The sequence below is a fragment of the Cephus cinctus genome, unplaced genomic scaffold (genome assembly GCF_000341935.2).
Source record: "Cephus cinctus unplaced genomic scaffold, Ccin1 Ccin1_scaffold0717, whole genome shotgun sequence".
Taxonomy (NCBI): Eukaryota; Metazoa; Arthropoda; class Insecta; order Hymenoptera; family Cephidae; genus Cephus; species Cephus cinctus.
In genome coordinates, this window is record NW_014333336.1 from 241,223 (window position 1) to 262,696 (window position 21,474).

General features: G+C 49.1%; 1 protein-coding gene and 1 long non-coding RNA gene across 3 annotated transcripts in view; one reads left to right on the forward strand and one right to left on the reverse strand.

The window, feature by feature from the left end:
* LOC107270304 (hemicentin-1) overlaps positions 1–21,474 on the forward strand; it is an 87,768-nt gene that overhangs the window by 5,374 nt on the left and 60,920 nt on the right. The gene's annotated exons all lie outside the window — the stretch shown is intronic.
* Positions 8,642–11,806, reverse strand: LOC107270305. Its single transcript, XR_001538292.2, has 3 exons — positions 11,125–11,806; positions 9,815–10,247; positions 8,642–9,249 (listed from the first exon to the last, which is right to left on the reverse strand). It is a non-coding gene; the product is annotated as an uncharacterized LOC107270305 (long non-coding RNA).

The following is a 21,474-nucleotide window of genomic DNA, read 5'->3' on the forward strand; positions in this document are numbered from 1 at the left end:
CACGTCCCACCCGCCCCCTGCTACTCCGTCTTCTCAAACTTCCTCGTTATAATATTTCGCTGGGAATTCGCTTCTCGCGGATATTTGCCAAGCGGCTAAAGCTCGCAAAAACGATCCGAGCTCACGCAGCAGGTAGGCAGATTGCGGCGGCTTAAAGAAATCCATTAAGCGCGGTAAAGCGAGGAAAACTTGCGCAATGGTTATGAGGACGGTGGCTTTTTCTCGGGTGCTCCTGCCAGCAGCAAAGGGACAAGAAGGAGGTGAGGAGGGAGAGAGGCGAAGATGGAGAAGATGAAGTGGAAGAAGAAAATGGAAGAGAAGGAAGAGCCGTTGCAGGGATGCTGTGACTGGCTCGATGGGTAGACCGAAGGGACAAAGATGCATCTCGATCCCCTCTAGCTCCACGATGAAGCTCAGCCTCTTTTTACTTGCATTTAATTACCACTTTGTCAAAGCTCAATGATTAATCGTAGCTCCCGGGGCTAGATGCTCTTCTCGCTTATCGCACGAGGGATGCTGTGTCGTCCCTTCGATGTCTGGGAGGATCCTTGAAAAAGTCACTTATAACGAAGTCACGAGGCCGAATACAAAGGCACCATATAAATATTGCCAAAAAAAAAAAAAAAACACCAGCCTTAAAGGTTTCATCACAACATCCGAGACTCGGACTAAATTTAGTCGCTCGACAAGGCAGCTTCGTCCAATGTTCAACTCACCGGCTGTATCTCCGACTGCGTCCACTGGCAGGTCCAGCAGGCTGAGGTTGGCTAACCCGTCCGAATGGGGTTATTAATTATTATGCTTAATCGGCAGCATCCCGTACACGGGACAGTCGCTGCAGAACGTCGAAGTCTCGGCTGTCGCGCGCCTGGCGAATTATTCGCAAGCTCAGTTCGCCAGGAACTGGGTCGTTCCGAGGGGAACGAGACGGACCTGGTCCAGGGGCGTAAAATTGAGATCAGCTCGCTGCTCGCGTCGATGACGTATTTCACGCGCACGTTTTTAAGTATTTCCAAAGGAAACTGGGAAAGTGGAAAATACTGGACAGCCGAGCGAACCGGGGCGAATAAGAAGAAGACGATAAAGTCGGAAGATGCTGGGTACCCGGTGGAAGCAAAGGGGGGTGACAAGTCAAACAGGTACGGGTTCTACGCGCCACGGGTTATGGCTCGAGGCGTAACAATGAAATATCTGCAATTGCGAAGCGCACCCCGTCGGCTATGAATCTGGTGGGGTTCCGCGGGGGGGGTGCTGGGGGCAGGGCCGTAGCTATATTTATAATGTTAATGCGCTAACCGGCGCTCGTTTCCGGCGAACGAGCCAACGGCCGTCCGGGTGTGGATTGAGGGTGGGAGTTGCCCGGACATTAGCGAACGCTCAGTGGGGTGGTTTTGCGTTAGCGGTTTTGCGGCGCATTTAGAATCGAAATAGTTGCTTTGTTCCTTGGTCCATCGGAGAATGGCCCGGAGTTCCTTGGAAGACCATCAAGACTTCCCTTCGTTCCACCTCAGGCTCGTCCACTGGCTGGGCCACCTCTCTGCTCCACTTTGGCCAGGGCTCGCTACGGGGGGTGGTGGGTGGTCCATCACACATCCTCCGGGTTAAATTAGCGGAAGGTCGATTCCCCTGCATGCTTGATCCTGGGCTCGCGAACAATGCCAACTTTTCGAGAGATTAACGACGTCAAATCGTTCATCCCCTTCGTGGCGTGTCTTTCGCCCCCTGAGCTTGCTCTGACCAGGAGTCAAATGTTTTTGTCCTGGTACTTGCACCCCGGGAACACGTGCCCGCGACAAGCCAGGGCCGATTTACGAAATTGACTAATGAGTCAAGCTCATCGACCGGGTAGCCCTTTGGGATTCGCTCTGAATCTCAAAGCCAGAGCTCTGGCTCTCTCCGGTATCCCAGCAGTCTCGTGCACCTCGAGTCTCTTTGAACGATTCGGCCACACGTGTCTTCCAGGAGGAACATCAGGATGCATTAGGAAAATTAAAAAATACTGCCATTACTCGAACCACCACTGGGTTCGGATCCAAGGTCCGCGCGAGCTGTTACAGTAGGTGGGTTCGCCGTTACTCGTGGAAAGGCGCCTTTACTTTGTCGTTCTATAGAGGCAGGGAGGGACCGTTGGGAAGTAACGTCCGGCCGTGCACGTAACCCTTTCGCCAGATTTCAAATGATCTTATCGATCCTTGAAATATTACAGTATCTCCGCTACCAGTAGAGTTTCACTTGCTTGTCGGTCTTTCCGCGTATACCCTCCTGGTTCAGCCTTAGCCCCTTTTACGTCCGTGAGACACGTGGTTCTCGGGGATATTTTATATAAATTCCCTTCCAGACGTATCGAGTGTGTTATAACAGAGTTAGAAACTCGACGCGGCTGAGCATAGCAAATGAGCAGCCAATAATCGAATTTCCTTTATGCGGTTTGTTCCGTGACGTAAAATACGGTTCACGCCGAGTTCTGTCGCGAACGTGTGCTTTAATGTACACCGGAGGGAAGAGGACATTTATTCCATAGGAAAGCCGAGACGCAGCGGAGGGATCCGGAATTTGAACCCAGTCGCAAAATGTAAACGCCCACCCATTGTTATACCTCGCGGAATATGCTGCGCACTGTATAGCTCTAGAGAAATACGGCCTACACTATCAGCGGGAACCAAATGAATTTTCACCATTTCTCTTTGACACTTGTTTTCTTCCTCCAGCCTCTCCTCGGACCTTCGTTCCTTTCGATTTCTCACACTCTCGCCGGCCGCCGCGCTAGCTCGAATTATTGGCTCGTGGCGCTGCCGTCCCGCTTCCTCGCTTCCTCTTCCTCTTCCTCTTTCCTTGGGACGAACCCGCATTTCGCCTGCGACTCGGCTGCGGCTGCCAGGGAATCGCATCGCAATGCCAGAACCACCAGCCGCCAGCTACCAGCCAGTCGAGCCAATTGGGTCGTGGATAATTTCATAAACAAACAATACGTGCGCAAGAAGGAAATACGAAAAATGAGAGACGCATGAGCTTGCTCCGTTCTCTTCGGAGAAAGACGAGGAAGGAATAAGAAAAGCGGCCGGAGTGAGAAACAAAAGAGGGGATTCGATGAAAGGGAAGACGCGGAAGCGAGAGGTATGGGCAATATGGTTGGAAGGGGGGGTGGTGGGGGGGGATATAGCGTGTAATGCATTTTTTCCCTCTTACCCTCCCCGTCTCCAATTAAGGACAAAGGGAGCATCGAACCAATCGCCGTTTCTACCCTGGCTGCACTTCACCCCAGGTTCGAATGTCCCTTAGTAATCGATCCGAGCACTTTCTCCCTGAGGGGTGGCTAACATGCTGTTTTCGAGTAAATTTTTTTTTCTTCATCCCCTTAAGAAGTCGAAAAATAAAAATTTCTCGAAATAACGCGAACTGCGAGTTCACGGAGGTCTTACGAAAAATTGGCAAAGCTCAGAGCCATCTCTACCCGATAGGATCGTCCTCGCTTCTTCGTCATCCCTTACCCGAGGTCTTAGAAATTTCGCTCGAGCGAATTTAAAGAATTTCCCGACTTCTTTCATAAACGTAACACGCATCCCCCTTCTTGGCTCGCGCCTCCCTTCTTTACCCTTGTCTTTACCTTGCTTGCCTCCGTTCCCTTCCTCTTCGCTTCCACCCCCCCCATCGAGCCATCCAGGATTTAGCCGACTGCGAAGTAAATACTCGAAATCCTAGGAACGTTATTCTAACCCCGGAAACCCGTGAGCAGCGTCTTCCTGGAATGTCAATCGGTGCTTCTTACTTCCTCCCTTACATCCATTCACCTCGTTTCGCTCCGTTCCTTACGATGCTCTTCGGTTCCAGACCCACCCTCACCCGGAATGCTGCATCTGGATTCTGCTTCTTCCATCTGGTACCAACCGTTCTCAACGTCCCTGTTCCTCTTTCCACTTGCAGTCCGACCTGCTCATCCGCAGTGGATACGACCAGAGACAAGTCAGACTTGTTATGATCCTTTTTCCACCCAGTTTCAGTCTTCTTCATTTAACAAATAATTTTCCATATTATCGTCTTCATGAAAATACACTTTCTTCGCTGTGCCGTACAAGTTTTTTGGGTACGATCTTCAATATCCAATTGAAAATTATAGTCCAAGGTGTTTGGGTGTCGACTCGGGACGTCCTCGGGCAAAGTCAGTCGGCGGTGCGAACTGCAGACGATGCTGAAACGGAGGATTGAAAATTTTTGAGAATCGACTTTTCGTATTGAAACGCGTGTAGCATGGAGCTTACGCGTAGCGCAGTTGGAGCTTCCCAATTCCCATGAAAGTATCCTCGTGGGATATCGCTATGATGGGGCGACGAGACTCGATCGCGACAACTGGTGACCGTTTGACTGGATGAACAAGCCGATCGGCACGAGATCATTCTGCATCGGATGGCGCGAGGGTGGAAAAAAAATAGTCGTTCCAAAAAAAAAAGGTCATCCCCCAAGCTCGATGCTTTTCCCACGCGATGGTATAATTGGCGCGGGCTGCAAATTGGAAAATGTCCCACCCACCCACTGTCCAGTCGCAAAAACATCGGCAGGGGGTTGTTAGCCCAATAAATTAAATTGCCATTTGTACTATCCAAGCGTTCGGCCGATATGCAGCCCTCGCATTTTGACAACTGGCTGTTAGGCCTTTTGAAACATTGCCTGGCGTGTTTTACTCGTATTAATTCTCCCAGCTCACGACAGACGCGCATACGTTATAAGAGTGTGAAATCAATAATAATCATAGTCGCGATAATATACCCTCTCAGGGTCTGCATTCTAATCTAGTATCTGGTATCCGGTATCCAGGTGCTTAGTAGCCGTGTTAGCTTGCACCCAGTATAGATAGCAGAGAATAGCCGTGAGCAACCTAAATGCCTACATGTGTATCTAAGCCAATATAATAGCCGCAGCCCATGGGGACGGTCGAGGCCGGTTTTACACGAGAAGAAAAAATTAATGCGTCCGTCTATGACGTGTTAGATCATACGTATATAGGTATACAGGTGTAACTCGATATATTGGGGCACTCGAGCGAAATTCACTAGCAATTGAAAAGTGGGTCAGACTGTAGGACTAGCTTCGAAACCTCTAAAGGAAATCTTCACTCGGCACTTGGCACTCACAGTCACACCCCTACACCCAGCTGGTTCCCACGAGTTTACCAGGTTTCCCCCAGTAGGTTTTCCAGCAGCCCCTCTGTCCCTGCCTCTGGACTTAAACGTAAAATCGAATAAGACTCTTCTCGGAAAGTGCATCCTTTCTCCTCTTGCAGCCCTTTTGGCGATTCTCAGGAAGAATTCTCGGTCCCGAAATAACGAGGATCTCCGGGGGATGCTTTTGCCAGGGTCCCGAAGACAGGAAGTGGAGCATCGAAGGCAGTTCTCTATGGCCCTGAAGAGAGGACCGTCGTCCGGAACCGTGCCGATGGAGAATTGTTTGGGTCCAGGAGGCACAGGCGATTCCACGGACGACGTATGCACACCTTGCACCAGACGCATAGCCGCAGGCGCGGATCCGCCGTAAATAGAAAAATATCGAGCGACAGGAGCCCCGGGACCCAAGGGGCAAGAAAAAAAGGAGTAGCCACTTCGAAGCTATGATTCGCCCGTCTACGGTTGGTACGAATGCCGGAGCAATTTCAGTATCGCCGGCAATGCCACGGGAGGAGGTTGGCACTTTGCTCGACGATCTATATCAATTTGTCCGAGCAATTCTGGAATAAGGGATGAAGAGCCGTCGGGAGCCTGGGCTCCTGGGGTGGGTCCGCCTTTCGAAATCCGAGTGCAGGACCTCTATGGATCCTTCGCTAAATGCGAACCTCCCTTGGTCCAGGACCCAGCGTCGTTTTACAGAAACGGACCGGGAAGGGAATTTCAGGAGGAAAGACGAGTCTGAAAATACTCGGCGAAGGAACGTGTTGGAAACTATCGCGGTGCTGGTACAAGAGGTCGGCGGTATAAAACGTTCTCGATGGTTGACCTGTTTCTAAGGTAATGCACTTCAGACCTGGAATTCCACGATGTTTTACTCCGGAAGCACGTATCGCTCATGGATTTTCCAAGCCATTCGCGTACGACTAACAAAACGAACTGCACCTTCGGTGTACGTAGGTCGGATTCGATTCGACTAAACTGCCCTACCTTTTTCTCCTGCACTTCCTGCACTCTTGCACTCCGCTCTCTCTAGGTGGGCGACGTTTAAATCATTTTTAGCACTTTTCCTAAGTGGACGCCTCGTCGCCGATACGAGACTCTCGTATCGACAGCGTCGATCGATTCGCCTCGATCCGTATTTTCGCTGGGTCCGTATATTGGAATTGATAGAAAAAATTGCGCAGCTTGGGTCGACGAACAACGGGGGTCACGCGGTATATTAAAACGTGAGGAAATCGATTCTCATACGGGAGACACGTGGAGAGTGAAAAATATAGACAGAACGAAATAACTCCTGCTCGAGTGAAAGTCATCAGTCTGATATACGTAGGGCGGTTCGGTTTTTCTTTTTTAGTATGGGAAAAAAGGACGTGTAGGGGCGAAGGTCAAAGGCGTTAGGTTCGGCTACAGTGAAACAACCCTTAAACTCAGGCTTGACGGCATCCCAAGGGTCAAGGCTACAAGGGAACGAATGACTCGTCCCTGGAGAAAGACCTTCAGGTTTCATATTGCCCTTGACGGCGTTGATCTCGGCCGACGCCATTTACCCTCTGGAAGTTTAATGTCAACGCGACGCCCGGCGTCGGCAACCACGCCGGAACGGGACGCCGAGTCTCTCGCGTCAATTTCATTAATTCTTAACTATCCCGAACGAACTCTTAACTAGGTTGTGTAATAAATAGCTGAGCTTAACGTTACCTGCGGCATGCAGCCTCCGGAAGGTGCAAGGGACTCTGAAGCTTGGAGGGGGTTGGAGGGGGCTGGAGGGTGAAATGGCCACAGGAATACCAGGAGATGCTCGACATGGCTCTTTTACACGGATGAAGGATCCCGCCTAACGACTGCCCTGCGTGCATCCGCTGCGGCTTTCTGCGTCGGACAGTTGTCCCGGCTGCTTGGCTCCGGAAAGGCGGGAGATTTGAAATTTCCAAATCGTCCCGAGGGATTCGTTAATGCAACGTAGGTGGGAACGTTAATTACGGGCGGATCGAATGCGGCAGAGTGTCCGAGGATGTTACTGCACTCGTGGGATCCTCGGAGTGCAGTCTATCGTTTGCCACGTACTTACGGAGCGAGAGAGACGCCAAATGGAGATATTTGAGGACTTATAAAGAGAGCCGAGAGAGAAAGGCGCCGCCGCGGCATCTCGCTTCTGCATAAACGGGGTCGGTTCGTTCGTACAGTTACGGTTCGAGGGCTGTTAGGGCGCTGCCAGGGGTTAGGTTAACAGAGGATGGTCGTTGCCCGAGGCCGGAACACGGGACCGGGACCAAGGCGTCGGATGTTGAGTGCTCGAGTTTTACACATGTAGGTCAGAATTTATGCGAAATTCCCGCAGCCAGTAAATATATTCAGCACAACCACACGCCACTAACCTTCTCTACCACCGTCTTGCCTGTTTCCCGAATACCCGCTCTACGCGAAACACCCTCTGGCCCACTTTGCCTCCCTCTCTCTTCCTCACACACGTTTCCCCTAACGGAACCTCCTTACTTGCCTCCCCCCGCCTGCCCGCCCGCCTGCCTGGTTAATGCATTTTAGACGCTCGGTCGCTCGGCCACTTTCCTCCTATAGATTTATGAGCTTTCTTCTGCCGCCACTGGATGTACTTTTACTTACCACAGAATGGCCCCTAGTGACGGGACTCTATTCCGCAAGGTGTTTACCAGAGTTTCTTTCATTATTTTCAATAATCATTACTACCTTGCACCCTGATGCGCCACGCGTCACTCGTACGCTCCGCTGGGCTCTACGTCGTAGATAGACGCAATTAGCACGATCTCCGTAGTCTCGTCAGGCGTCTCCAGAGTCGCGATGCTCTTTTTGCTGATGAAAGACGTACTTAATTAGCACGTAAATAGAAACGGATATTGGCCTTTCGATTCCGTTGACATCTATAGCCGTATAAGTATCCTTCAAATATTCACCTATGAGATTTAGGCGCTAATTCTGACAAAGTACGCCCAATGAAATTCCGTTTAAAACGCCGGCGCTAAGTGAAATTCCATACAATTAGGAGACGCGTGCAAAAAGCTGCGCCCGTTTAGCTGAATACACACACAGGGTGCTATACAAGGTGGACGTACCCACCTACGTGATTGGCATACGGGGTCTGCAATGCTGCTACATAGAAACATAGGAATTGCAATGGCTATTTGCTTTTGCAATTGCAAGCTCACCCTATACCCGCTGTGCTACGAGTCTCGGTCCAATATCCATTATACACATTGACCTTAGTGAGGGCATCGCTCAGATGCAATTATCAAAAGTGGCCTTTGGTGGCAAGTGGAGTTGTCTCGAGGAAAGTTTGATTTTTTGGAATTCCTCGCTAGCGGAACAAAATTCCCTGTGGGGAAGAAAGTGGGAGAAGGTAGAGAAGTGCTTGACGGAGTTTCGAACCGGGGTATGAGGTGGTGAGGGTGGGGAGGTGTGGGGGAGGGGGAGGGGTGGAATCAGGGACAATTTAGTTGAAAATATTTTCATACTGCACTTGAATATTTTTTTTTGTTTCGTTCTTCAAGTCCACCCTATAGAAAGTCACACACCCGATATTGCCGCAACTAAGTTTCGCAACGCCCCACGTGGTTACAGTTTCAGGTAGTTACAGTGGTGCTTCTATACGTACGCGAAAACTCGAAATTAATCCTGACTCGGAAGGGCGAGTGGAGGCTGGAGTCTTATAATTTTGTTTCATCGAGTTTCGAGGAAGAAAAAGCAATGAGCGCTTGAGCGAACAATTCGACTGACTTATTCGTGAAAGTGGCAGCGTTTAGGAAAGTGAACTGAATTCACGCTTATGGATAAGAAGGTTGAAATGGTCGGTGCATTGTCGGATGGCCGTTGCAGTTTGCGCTGCACGCTGCAATTGCACCGCGTTTCTCCATTAGCCGGGATCGCCTCTAGTTTTCCGGGCATTTCCCGCATTACTTTACTTCCATCCTACGTTACGGTTGAATAATTCCCGAGGCCCCTTGATGCTCCCACGGTCGTTCGAATCTTCTGAATCTTTCACGAGGTTCACTGGCCATCCTTCCCGCAGCCAGGATGCTGCAACGAGTCAGTGCTCGAAGCTCGGCGGTTCGGGAGTGTAGCTCTGGAAAACGTCAAATGACACGATGTATATATATATATATGTATCTGGGATATTCCAGTTGGAAAATTCTTGTCCCGAGAATTGGCCAATAGTCCGCCGACATATTCTTTTTCCATTTTCCCTTCACTTTACCCTGTTGCTGTACCCTCCGCGCCTGCCCGTCTCCTCTGCCGGTTTTCCTACCAGAGGAAACGATCGCAATTCCAGTTTTACGTCTACGTTGAAAATATATGTTATGGTTGGATGTAAAACGGTCCGTGACTCTCTTGGCCGGTCGAGTAGCCAAACCGTGTAACCGGGATGAGCCGGGAGGAGCTGGCCACTACTTTGAAAATTGCTCGTAAAGTTTGCCTCGATCCTTCAGCACGTACGCGGATCCTTTTCGATTTGGTGAAATTTAAAAAAAACTTTTCTCCACGAACCACCTACGTCCATGCACTCTGGGAGAAAAAACAGAGAAGTCTTGGTCCCTTCGGCTTGCTTATCAAATTCTCGAGCACGCTTACCGAGATAACCCACCACGGCACTGTGTGTATACTTGTGCACAGCTCTTGGCTGAACTCACCTTGTTTCATGTAAAAACCATCGACGGTCCTTCGCCTTTTCCTTCGCCACAACGAAAAGGGACACGAGTGCTTCCATAGCGAAGCCTCTGTCAGCCGTAGAGAGCGAGCTTATTCGAAGCATCAGAGATATCAGAATTCAGTTGGAGAGATATTTCGATTCACGGGGAAACGGACTGTGACTGCCCGTCGCGAAATTTGCCTCCTTTGTCCCGAAGCAGCGACGTGCGTCACTTCGCTCTAGGACTAGCAGTCAGTCAGCCAGTCAGTGCCTGCCAGTCGCTTGCGCTCCGCCGTCCTTTACGGTCCTTGTCGATTGTTCGCGTCTAGTCGCAGAAGCACAGCGATCCGTGCCGCCTCGAACTGCGTCACACTGTACCTCGGTGCAAACGGCCGACGCCCCAGTTGCCGTCTAAGAATGTGCTCAACGAGCGACTGAAACAGACGAGCATTCGATTCTGTATATCGCTGCTTTGTAGCGTTATCAATTTTAAGGCAGAAGCAGAAAAAAGCTTTTGCAATAATAAAAAAGAAAAACAGTCTCGACGATCAAAGCACAGAGTCCTGGTATGAATATTTGAAATTGCTCAAAAGTAGAGAAGACGGTGATCGCTCTACGCCAGCCGAACAGGATCGACTGTGAAAAGAAATGATAGAGCGTACAGATAGGTGAAGCGAGACAGAGAGGGCTGGAGAGAGACGGCGACAGAAATAGAAAAAGATGTCAGCAGTGGGTCCGATAATACGCAAAGGGGTCTGTTATGTCTGGGCAGACCTTTCATTCTCTCCTCCTTCCTCTCCTTCTTTATTCTCTTCTCGGTTCTTTTATTTTCTTCAGATTGGTCGAGGAGGGGGGCCTCCTCCTCCTCCTCCCTACGAGAAAGGAGTCGGGCGCCCGTGAGTGTCGAGCACAGCTTTTGCAAATATAGTTGGACGAGAGTAAACTTTATAGATTCCCCGCTCTCGCTCGGATACTTTCTGGCTCGTTTCTCCCCTTCTATACCTCATTCGTTGTAAATTCTCTTGACACTCCGTACGTCGCGCCCGATATATTTCATACACTCGATATACGCGATATTTCCGATACACTCTTTTTCCTTGTGTCTCGCTAATAATACAAATTGAAAGAGAGATCGTCAAACGATCGAATTCCGTTCGGATTTCAATCTGCTGCTTCGATAATTAAATATTACGGGCTCGAATACGTGAAATTCAATCGATATGGGAAAAAGTAATTAAAACATCGAGTTACGCTTTTTCAAACGTTATTCGCTATGATAGATACTACATGTAGATATACAGACTCTGTTACCTGGAATATCTCCGTCCGATACACATATTCACTAGTTGGTTCGTTCACTCGCGGTTCTGGTTAATCCAGCCTAGAACTACGCTACATTTAATTTAATGCTTAATCGTATTATCCCGGCACGGTTAATCGTTTAACGCCTTGAAACGAGCCTGGACTCGAGATTCCGGATCCAACGGGGCTACCGGATTTACCATAGACGCGTATACCCTAGGTAGTAGCGTATACGGCACACACTGTAGCGTAGTTCGTAGAACCTCTCGCAGGCTGAACTCTACAGTCTATTCGCCATGCGTAGAGTGAACGATAATTCGAAGCTGCGAAGGCTGCCGAATAACCTCCACGATAATTGAGAACTCAAGCAGCCATTGTACCACGGACATTTTCCTGGACTACGGGACACAACGCGCGCGGTACACACTGTGTATTAATTTAACTGAAAACTAATGCACGTTCTGGATTAAAGCGGGTTACGGGGGACGGCCGTCGGGTGGCGCCACAGGTTGCGACTGTCGTACGTTACTGCTGTACGGTCGTTCGGAAGCGTTTTACGATACATATTTGAAAACCATCGTTGGAGGATTATCATGGCGAATTACATGGATAAACTTTAAACATTCCAGGACTTCCGCCTGTGCTCGTCCACTAGTTCTTTGGTATGTCTTTTCTATATTTGTTTTTCACTGCGCTTTACTCATTTTCTAGCGTTTACGATCGAGCATCCAGATTACAATTATGTCCGGCCGATAACTCACCACGAGTACGATCCCTATCTAAATAGCATCACGCCATTTTACGCCGCGAACACACCTCCCTTTCTCGCTCGCACATTCGCCGCGTTAGTCGGTTATTCACGGTCCCCGCTTAGCCATAGCTTTGTCGCGCGCATTACCCGGCAATTTTTCATTTCTCTTCTGCCTCGTCGAGAAAGGCGTACGAGCTCATGGTAAGTGGGAGTTAGACCAAATAGGTCATATATGCAATAAACATAGGTATACTTGTGATTTTACTCGTCATCCAGTCCCGCCCGACGTATCCATGTCACACGACACTAAAACTTTACAGAAGGTATGGAATAAATGTTTAAAGTAAAAATTTCCCAGCAACCTCCATGTTTAACGACGAAATGAGGCATTTTCATTGACAGCGGACGATTCGATGGGATCCGATACTTTGTATGAGAATCGTATATTTTATGGGCTGGAGGGGGGCTGCCTGGAGAGGGTGGAGGACGGCCGAGAATATAAGAGTCCGGATTTTCTCGGTAGTCTTATCGGCGGGGAGACATCGGCCTCCGTCTCCACGGAACCCATCAACCCAATCTTCGAAATCCCCTGTGATACACGCCCTTCGGCTTGCCAGACACATAAAATGCCCGACTGCCGGGCTAATCTTCTACCCAGGCAGCCGACGTAGACGCTCTCGGGTAGAGGGACCAACTAGCGACTACCAGCTACCAACTACCGGCTGACTACTTCCCTGCGTCGATCCGTCTGGTAGGGCGGATGGAACGAGGACTAGGGAGTCCAATTTGGCATTCTGCACCCCACCCGCCCAACAACCATCATCAGTTGCTACATTATACGATTCTATCTTTCCGTGACTCCAGCGACGCCCCCAGCGACTCGGATCTGCATCGATCCAGCGTGTCAGTTACCAAGTGATCGAATGATCGAATTATTCGATCGGCTGCGCGATCCCTCGAGGAACGTAAAAAGAGCTCCGCTCGTCGCGAGCAAGCTCAATTGCCCTCCGACGCGTCGACCAGCATGCTCCGACAAAAGTCAACTATTCCTGGGATATTCGACGCATTTTCGCGTCTCCGGTTGAATATTTAAATTGCCAACTGCCTCCAGAGCTATTTTATGCATTGAGAAGTTCTTCAAAATTCTCCATAGGAATTGGTCGGTCGCAAAAAAAATGTCCACTCCACCCGGCTAATTCTACATCGATTGCCAATTTTTCCTGAGCCTTTCCGAACGGCGATGGCATTTTCGGGAAGCTCCGTCCCTCGGCAATGTTTAAATAACCGTACTAGCCGATAGAGTAACGATAAAGATCGATATTGCGATGGTAAAGCGTTTATGCAGCGAGTCCTCGATTCCGCTGGACTGCCCGTATCGATTGGTTTGCCAGTCATTTAGCCGATCGGTGGGATTGCCAGAGAATAAAGGTACGTCGAGGAATAAAATTTTAAACCGGTCGCAGTTCCCAAGGGGTTCAGAGGATTGGCCAGCGGCCGCCTGATTTTATGGACGAAAGCTCACTAAGCTTCGGACGAAAGAGCCGCGTAGATTATAGGGGCGGGAGGGTCATATCGCGAATTCCGCCTGGATGGCAATCTCTCTCTTTTTTTTATATTACGAACCTATCGATCGACCAACGATTTTCATTGACTGATAGTAAAATCAAAAGAAATAATTGTTACGAGCAGGCCATTTGTCAGTAATACCTGGTTAGTAAATACGTGAGCAAGATGCATACGTGTAGGATCGATATACACCTTCACTCCGTAACCATATACCTGCCAGAATGGAAAGAGAATCGTTCGGCCGATCATAAATACCTAAGTGCGAGTACATAATGCGAAAAGTTCGCATGCAACAACGCGCTGGTTCGCCGGTTCGCCGGTTCGCCGGTTAGCCGATTCGCCGATTCGCCAGGTCGCATGGCGTGTCTACGCTCATGAATTATGTACGCTCGCCCCGTTGACTTTTATCGTCAATGGCGTCGACATACGTCACGATTTCGCCCTGACGACTTACGTCCGGCAGGAAAAGAGCTGCGAGAAGAAGTTGCATCAAAGAGCTGAACTGAGAGTACTCCTATACGTAGAAGCCAAGAGAGCAGTCTGGGTAAATCGAACAGGTCCAGGAAGAAACTGGGAAAGAGAATCGTCATCACAATTTCAGGATGGAAGCGGATGGAGACCTGGAGGCATTCTCATTTCCGGTTAAGATGAGAATTTGATGATTTCACTATCTTGAGATATCCGGAGGATGTGGCTCGGCTGGTGACCCCCCAGGCGACCCCCCAGACGACCCCCCAGGCGACCCTGCGCTGCATTTCCAGATTAAACGTGACATAAAGCACACTAGGTCATAACTTGGACAACCTCAGCGTTCAGGACTGAGCTCATCCCGTAGGTATTGCAGTGCCTCTAGACTTCTGACTCTTGTAATTCCGGATGACAAGTGGGATGCTCGAAAGTAGACGACGCATCCGGATGATTAAATTCTCAAACGTTATCAGCTCTCGAGCCTGATTGGCTCCTCGAGATTTCAGAGTGACGTGCGAGTTTATCAGAAGGGTTTATCGTGCCGTCCGTCATCGCTTGCCCTTCACCATTCTACATCCCCCTTCGCAGCCACCCCCCGTACCGGCAAAGACACCCCCGAGTGCCTCGAACTTCGACCTTTTTTCCCTTGCAGATCATCGGGTCCCGAGAGAAAAAGCAGATGCGATAGGACCGATGAGAAAGATGCTGGTCGCTTTTGTGCTTCACGGGTGAGATCCTCCTGGTACCCTCTGTGCGCCGTCTGGATGGGGAGACCTCTCTCGGGATGAAAGTCTCTCCGCTGCCTCTATCCTCTCTATGCACCGCGAGGGATGCTGCGGCTCGTGTAAACAGAAAAGTTACGAAGCCAATAAATAAATAGCGTTGGCTTACGAAGAGCGCAGCAGCCGCAGGAAACGCAGGCGGCTGCTGGTAGCTTTAGCGCTTTTACTCATTTTTCTATTTTATCCTCCTCCTTTTCTCTATTCTTTTACACCACCCTACTTCCCTACCACCCCTCGCATTCTTACACCTTCCAACCCCTTTCACGCTATCCACATTCACGCATAACAAACGACTCTGCAAACTATATCCAAGTTTCGCGTAATATTTTTCACGAGCTTTTTCTTACGCCTCCACTTAGTTCTAACTAGGCTTCAGCCCCTTAGCTTCTGCTTCCTCGGTTCTGATCTTGCATATTCGCCTTTGCGAATTTGCCTCCTGGTACACCTACACCCGAACGGAGCATCTCAGGACTCCGATAGGATTTACAGAATCTGGGTGAGACCACGGGATTCTTGAAATTTTTAAAACGCGTGCCCGTCCTCCTTTCATATTATATAGACTACAGAGAATCGTGCAAATACTATGGACGTAGGTTAACCAGGCCCGAGGTGGAAACGCTGTTATCTTGCGAATATTACGTTGGAGGAAAAATATACGAGAAGTAAGAGTGGAGGCCAGGTGGTGAGCATCAGTTCCAGTATCAATGGCACACGTGTTCCAGTAGGGTACCTTCTGACTCCGGAGGAAGACTCCAGGGCCACGATCATCCAATACCTGCTTCCAGCCCGTATCCAACAGCCGTCTCCTGACACTTTTCAAGATTTACTATAGTCGTATCTCCCTGCAAGACATAGATACGTCTTTGACCCTGTATCTATTTACGAGCACGCACTCACGTTCCACGTGGGTATCAGGAAAATTGACTAGACCTCTCGGCTCCTACTTCGCATCCGACTTGAGTCTCCACCTGGATTAGCCTCTTCTTGGCTCTATGAGATTTTCACGGTACTTTCTCCGTCCCTCCTACACTCTTAGGAGCCGTCGACTGAATTATTGAACGTGATAGCGCCGAGGCCTCGAAGACGTCAGGACGTCAAGACGTCGGGATGCCAGGACGCCCGGGTACCACCCACCCACCCCCCTCCTCCCTGTCTACTCCCATCTACTCTCGCCGGTCGACAGAAACAAGAATTTATCTGAAAAGTTTGAACGAGCGTGACTCGCCGTGGCAGAAGAGGCACCACGGGGGCTGCGAATCACAGCCAGTATCTGACTACCGCCCACGAACCTTCTAGAAGCTTCGAGAAATTTCTGAGGGTAGTCATATTAGTTCTGAGGGTGGATGAGACGGCAAGGGATGCACCGTTTGTATAAAGGTGATATAAAATCGAGGTATCTAACGGACTGGCAGGTTAAGAATAAGAGGAGGGGGGAGGGTGTAGAGGGATCCCGCATCGGTACGTATAGCCGTGATAAACTCTTAGCGCGGAGAAGGAAGAAAGGGGGGGGGGGCAAAGCCCATTTCGAGGATTCTTGGTTCAGGGGATTCAAAATGATCAATCCCTATATCTATAGCTATTCTTGCGTTCCTCCACTCTTCGCTATCCTGATTACGGGAAATCGGAAAGCTCTCGAAAATTTGCTTGAAGATCTTGCCGCAGGATCTTCGCAGCATCCCTGTTTCCTCGCTGACGGAAATGGAGACTGTCGCATAAATTTCAAGCTCCTGCCAATATTTTAATTCGCAAGAGGGTTCTTCGGAGTCGCGACTGGGAGAGACGCAGCGGTGAATAAATAAGACGCGGAATACAGGTGGGACCGTGTGAACGTTTTGCGACGCGGGGTTCTCAAAGTGGATGAAAGTGGGCTCTGGATGCCCAAGTCATGGCTCTGGCTATCAAGCGAATCGAGGGAAAGAAAATCCAGGATGGATGGAGCCAATGGAGAGGAAGTATAGGGAATCGACTATGAGAAAAGGTCGTTCGTGCACGTTGATGCTTTTTCACAGTGAATCTGGTATGTGGAAGATTCAGCTGCTGGAACCCTGAAGTGATTTAAGTAGTCCGGCGCTGATGGGCAGCCACAGTGCATACACTATGAGTCAAGAGTACGAAAATATCTGCTGGCCAGGGGCCAACTTTCAGCATGCCTCGGCCAGCTAGCCAGCCCGCACCTTCCCTCGGTTAAATCATCCACGTATTCCTTGAGAGTTCGGATCTTCCTACCATCCTGCATCCCTTCCTGACCCTTCCTTACCCGTGTTTATGGCTCCCGATTACCTAATATTTATCGATATCCCCGATATTTCTACGGTTCCTATCGTAAACCAGCTCGCGAGGGTTTGGCATTAATTTTTGAGAAAATATGTCCCACGTGCCAGCACGGCCCTAGGCTCGGCACGTGTGCGGACCAGGGTGCGATATGATCAGGAGCAGAGTACCGCACTGATATGATAGCCGATAGAAATGGATATAGGCGTGGATCAACACATGGATGCACGTGGCAACTGAACGTAATGGAGAAAATTCCCATCAACCCCCATAAGCCCTGTTCAAACTCACCTAAAGTACAACGAGCAGTTTCGATTCGCGTCAGCGACACAGAGGCCGGACGAGCCCATCAGCAATTCAATCGCCAACGGCTCAACCTTCGCTGTCCACCTTCTTCTTTCGAACCCGTCATCCTTTCCTTTGCTCCTTCGCCTCCTTTCCACTTCCGCCCTTTCACCCCTTCGACAGTGTCCAGCCAGTCGCCGGGACTCCACGCACATCCTCCTGGCAGTAGTATCCCAAGTGATGAAAAAATTCCATCGGTCCTCGCGTCCCGCTCGAAGAATCTTTTCTTTCAGGTGGTCTTTGAGGTTGCACGGAGACTCTGCGGCAGTGGCCACGCTGGCGGAGGGGCTGATGGACGTCGACCATCACGCGATCCCGCAATCATACGAGGCAGGGCTAACATGCACTCGCGGGCTTATCGTGGCAGCGCAAAGTGAAATTATTCCACGTGAACCAGCGACGCTGATAGGGGGTTGTGCGCCCTGTACGCTGGGCGTCCCTGCCACCCCCTGAAAGGCCAGCCGTCTGGTAGAGCAGCTAACTGCCGTAAGGAGCGACTCCTTTTATACTTGGATTCTCGGCAGGGCCTTTTCCTTGCTGATACAGTACACAGCTATATGCATAAGGGGATGACCTTTGAACTCATAAAATTCGAGTGGCAACCCTTTCCACGTTACCCTGTTATCACTTTCGTCGCCCACTGATTCCCCCCTGGCGAATCCAAAGAGCCAACCTACTGTCTCTTGTTTTAAATTCTATTTCAATTTTTGAAATTCTCCCTTCGTCTCGTTATTTTTTCTTCTCCCATCAACCTCAGCCAGTCCTCGGGGTTGGATAGTCGCGACTAAACGCCAGGACCCTTTTCTCTTTAATTAGTCAGCACGAGTACCAGCTGATTGAAAGTTCCTTCGAATTGGCCACGTGACCTGGCTGATTTCTCACGGCCAGCTTCCTCCATCAGAATTGCACGAGGTTACAGATACTGAAGTAAACGGACCAAGTTCCAGCGGTGGTACCAGTTGCCCGATACCCTGTTGCATAACTGTAAAAGAAGCTGGATATAGAAAAGAATGAAGCAGGGGATGTTAAGTCGTGAGGGTGCTCGATCGAAAAGATCGCGTTGCTATTTATTAACGAGGGTGTACTTTTCAGTCGTTAGTAGATCCCCATCGCGCTAACTATTACGATTACGCGGCAGCGACGCCTTGTCGTGCGACGCTCGATCTCGTGGAAAAATTGTTAACTCGCTCGTTGCGGAGTCTGCGCCTATCTAGATCGTCCAAGGGTAGCGTTATGCACGGCCCACGAAAGCTCTCCACTAATTACAAGGATATAATTAATATAAAGTTACTCGGGAAGGCCTCTATCGCTGAAGGGTACCAATTACAGCCTTCCGACGTTCTGACGTTCTGCCGTTTTCATGACGCCGATGCAACCTCGCCGATAATATTAAACCCTCCCTGGGAGCCAAGACTGGTGCGTGTCATTCGCATGAGCGCGACCGGCAACTTTAAGGCGCTTCCGCGCGACTACGCGAAAAGCAAGGCTTTAACGTTTCAACTGTTTCGTGGATCCAATTGTACACGTCGGTCTCGCTGTGTGCTTAGACTCGGGCGGACCGAATTGTGCTTTGGGAATCTTTCACCCAATCTGTACATAACAACAACTACCCTGGTCGTATATCGTAGAAATGAATCTGAAATAATTTATTTATTTTTTCCACTCGATATATCTAATGTATGCTTACGCTACGTGATATAATCGTGTGTTTGATCGATCGGTGTTTTTTGCTTTTTATTTTTCCATTATAGGTAAAAAAATACCTGAAGTATGTCAATGACTATTATATCGTCATAGCGCTCATTGCGTTTAGCCATTTTTTTTTATCGAACTCTTCCAAAAGCCTTTGTCAAGTTTTCACGATACGCTATATGAATCGCATTGACCTTTCTTCGCGTATTGACTACAGTCGTACCCGATGGCTGTGGTAGAGCGTCCGTGATGAAATTATTTATCAGCCTGATAATGATAGTCGCGATAGTAATCTTTTTTCCAGAATTGCTGGAGTAGCAATATCGTTAACGTCGATAAGACGAAACACGTATAGGAGGTAAGTATTACATTCGATTTAGGTGGAGGAAAGGAAAAAGACAACGCGTGCACTATGGCGTCGCGTGGCGTCAGGTTAGAAATTGGTCATTACGCGGAATGGAGAAGAGCTAATAAATTTAGAAACTGTAACTTTCCGAGAATTCTCATTGCCCTTTCATCGGGAAAGTGCCGCGATAAAAGCAAACGGAGCGACCGCGGAAATGGCGACGACTAAATGCGTTACTTCCCATTTTATCTTCTTTCTTCTTCTTCTTCTTTCTTCTCGTACATGCTGCTTCCTTTCTTTTCTAGATTTTCACCTTGTATACCTTTTTTTTGCAAATTTTCCCAATTTCTAACTTGGAAAGTATTTCGTTCAAGAGTCTATCGATCGACTCTGTGTTACTTGGAGGAATTGGGTGGAAGTGTGTAAATATCCTGTAATGCGAAAATTATGGGGACCCGCTCGAGGATCAACCTCACGCTCTGGCTTCCGGTCACGCGGCGTTTTCTGTAAAAGTTTAATTGAACCTTTGGTCCGTTACGTCTTTACCGCTTAAATATCTTTTTTCGATCTTCGCTTGGAATCTTTTCGAATAGGGTGGAACGAAGATGGGGGTCGTATAGAAGGATCAAAGCGAACCGAGGGAAGATGTAAAAAACGAAGTAAATGTGAAAAAATGGATTTTTAATATTTTCTCAAAAAAAAAAAAAAGATCTGAGAAAACTGGGTATATTTTATTACCAGGTACGTCATAGATACCTATTCAGAATTTGGTGGCTGAGCGAAGCGCAGAGAAGCTTAAGACTCGCGAAGACGAATACGAGAGCCTAATGGAACTTGGCGAATTGTTGGATGGGAATAACGCGCGCTGGTTAATCTTAGCGCGGAAGAGTTCGTCGAAGCTGAACTTTTGACCCGACGGCAACGTCGACGTCGGCAATTACGCTAATCCTGCGACGGGACCGTCGACGTAAAGACCTAGCCCAACTTGGATGAATATTTGGCCCGCAGTGTTGCTATGTACTCGAGTAGTTAAATAGACGATCCTATCGACTGGCTGAGTTCAGAGGGTGTCATTCGAGGTTTGATACCGAGTTCACGCTCGCGCCGCGCCCCCTGCGCAACCTCCCGACCCCCACCCGACCTATATGAACCTCTATACTTTAGACCGGGTGCAGTTTTTACCATCGAATTTCAAATATGCGTCGTCTAGACTCAATTTTCACGAAAACACACGTTCATTCTCAACGAGCGACTAGAACTTTGAGGCGCGTTAAAAATCGAGCAAGTACCGCGCTGAACGTGGCTCGCGAAGAGAAAATGACTTTCCAATAAGGACATATCCTGAGGTTGCTTGGCTGACCCGGTTGCTTGATAGATGGTCCCGCCTATACCCTGGAGCTGACGAAATATTTTTTCGAAAAGGGTTTCTCGCGTCGCTCTTAAAAATGTAATGTTATTCTGCCTCCCTTCGCACCTACCCTAACCAGCTGTCGTTTACTCTGGCAAGGTAAAGAAACTTAAATATTTATTGGAATTTAAAAGTTTCAGTCCCGGAGTATTTAAGAGTTTTTCCAAGTAATAAGAGGAAAAAGTGCTATGGGATCAGCTAGCGGCACCCCGTAGCTATAGGTGCGGATACGAACCTCCAGCCACCGTCAGCCGGTTACCTCTCCATCCCGAAGACGGGGACGCAAGCTCAGACCGAGCTCAGAACTTGCTAATAGAGTCTGGTCTTCCCTGGGTCTTCGCCTCGGTTGCGAATTAGAAGCGGCTGCTTTGGGTCGTCCGGGGTCTTTATTCCCCCTACACCCCCCACACCCACCTTAGCATTCTGATAAATCTCACTATCTACGTTTCTCTTTTATCTATATCAACTGACGGCTCGTCCTTTTGTTTCAGGTGAGTTACACGCTGTTCGAATATTCCAACGTGGATACGCATGTCTACGTATCTTCCGGACTCGACTCTGCTGATTTGGTAATGTTTACTATTTAGGAAAACCACGATGACATTCTAATTAGATAGAAATTTAATAACGGAATTACTGCGCGAATACCCAGTCGATGCAGGCGAAACGTATTTTCTATCAGGCCTGACTTCTCCGTTAAGGTGGCCCCTTTCGCAAATACCAAATTCCG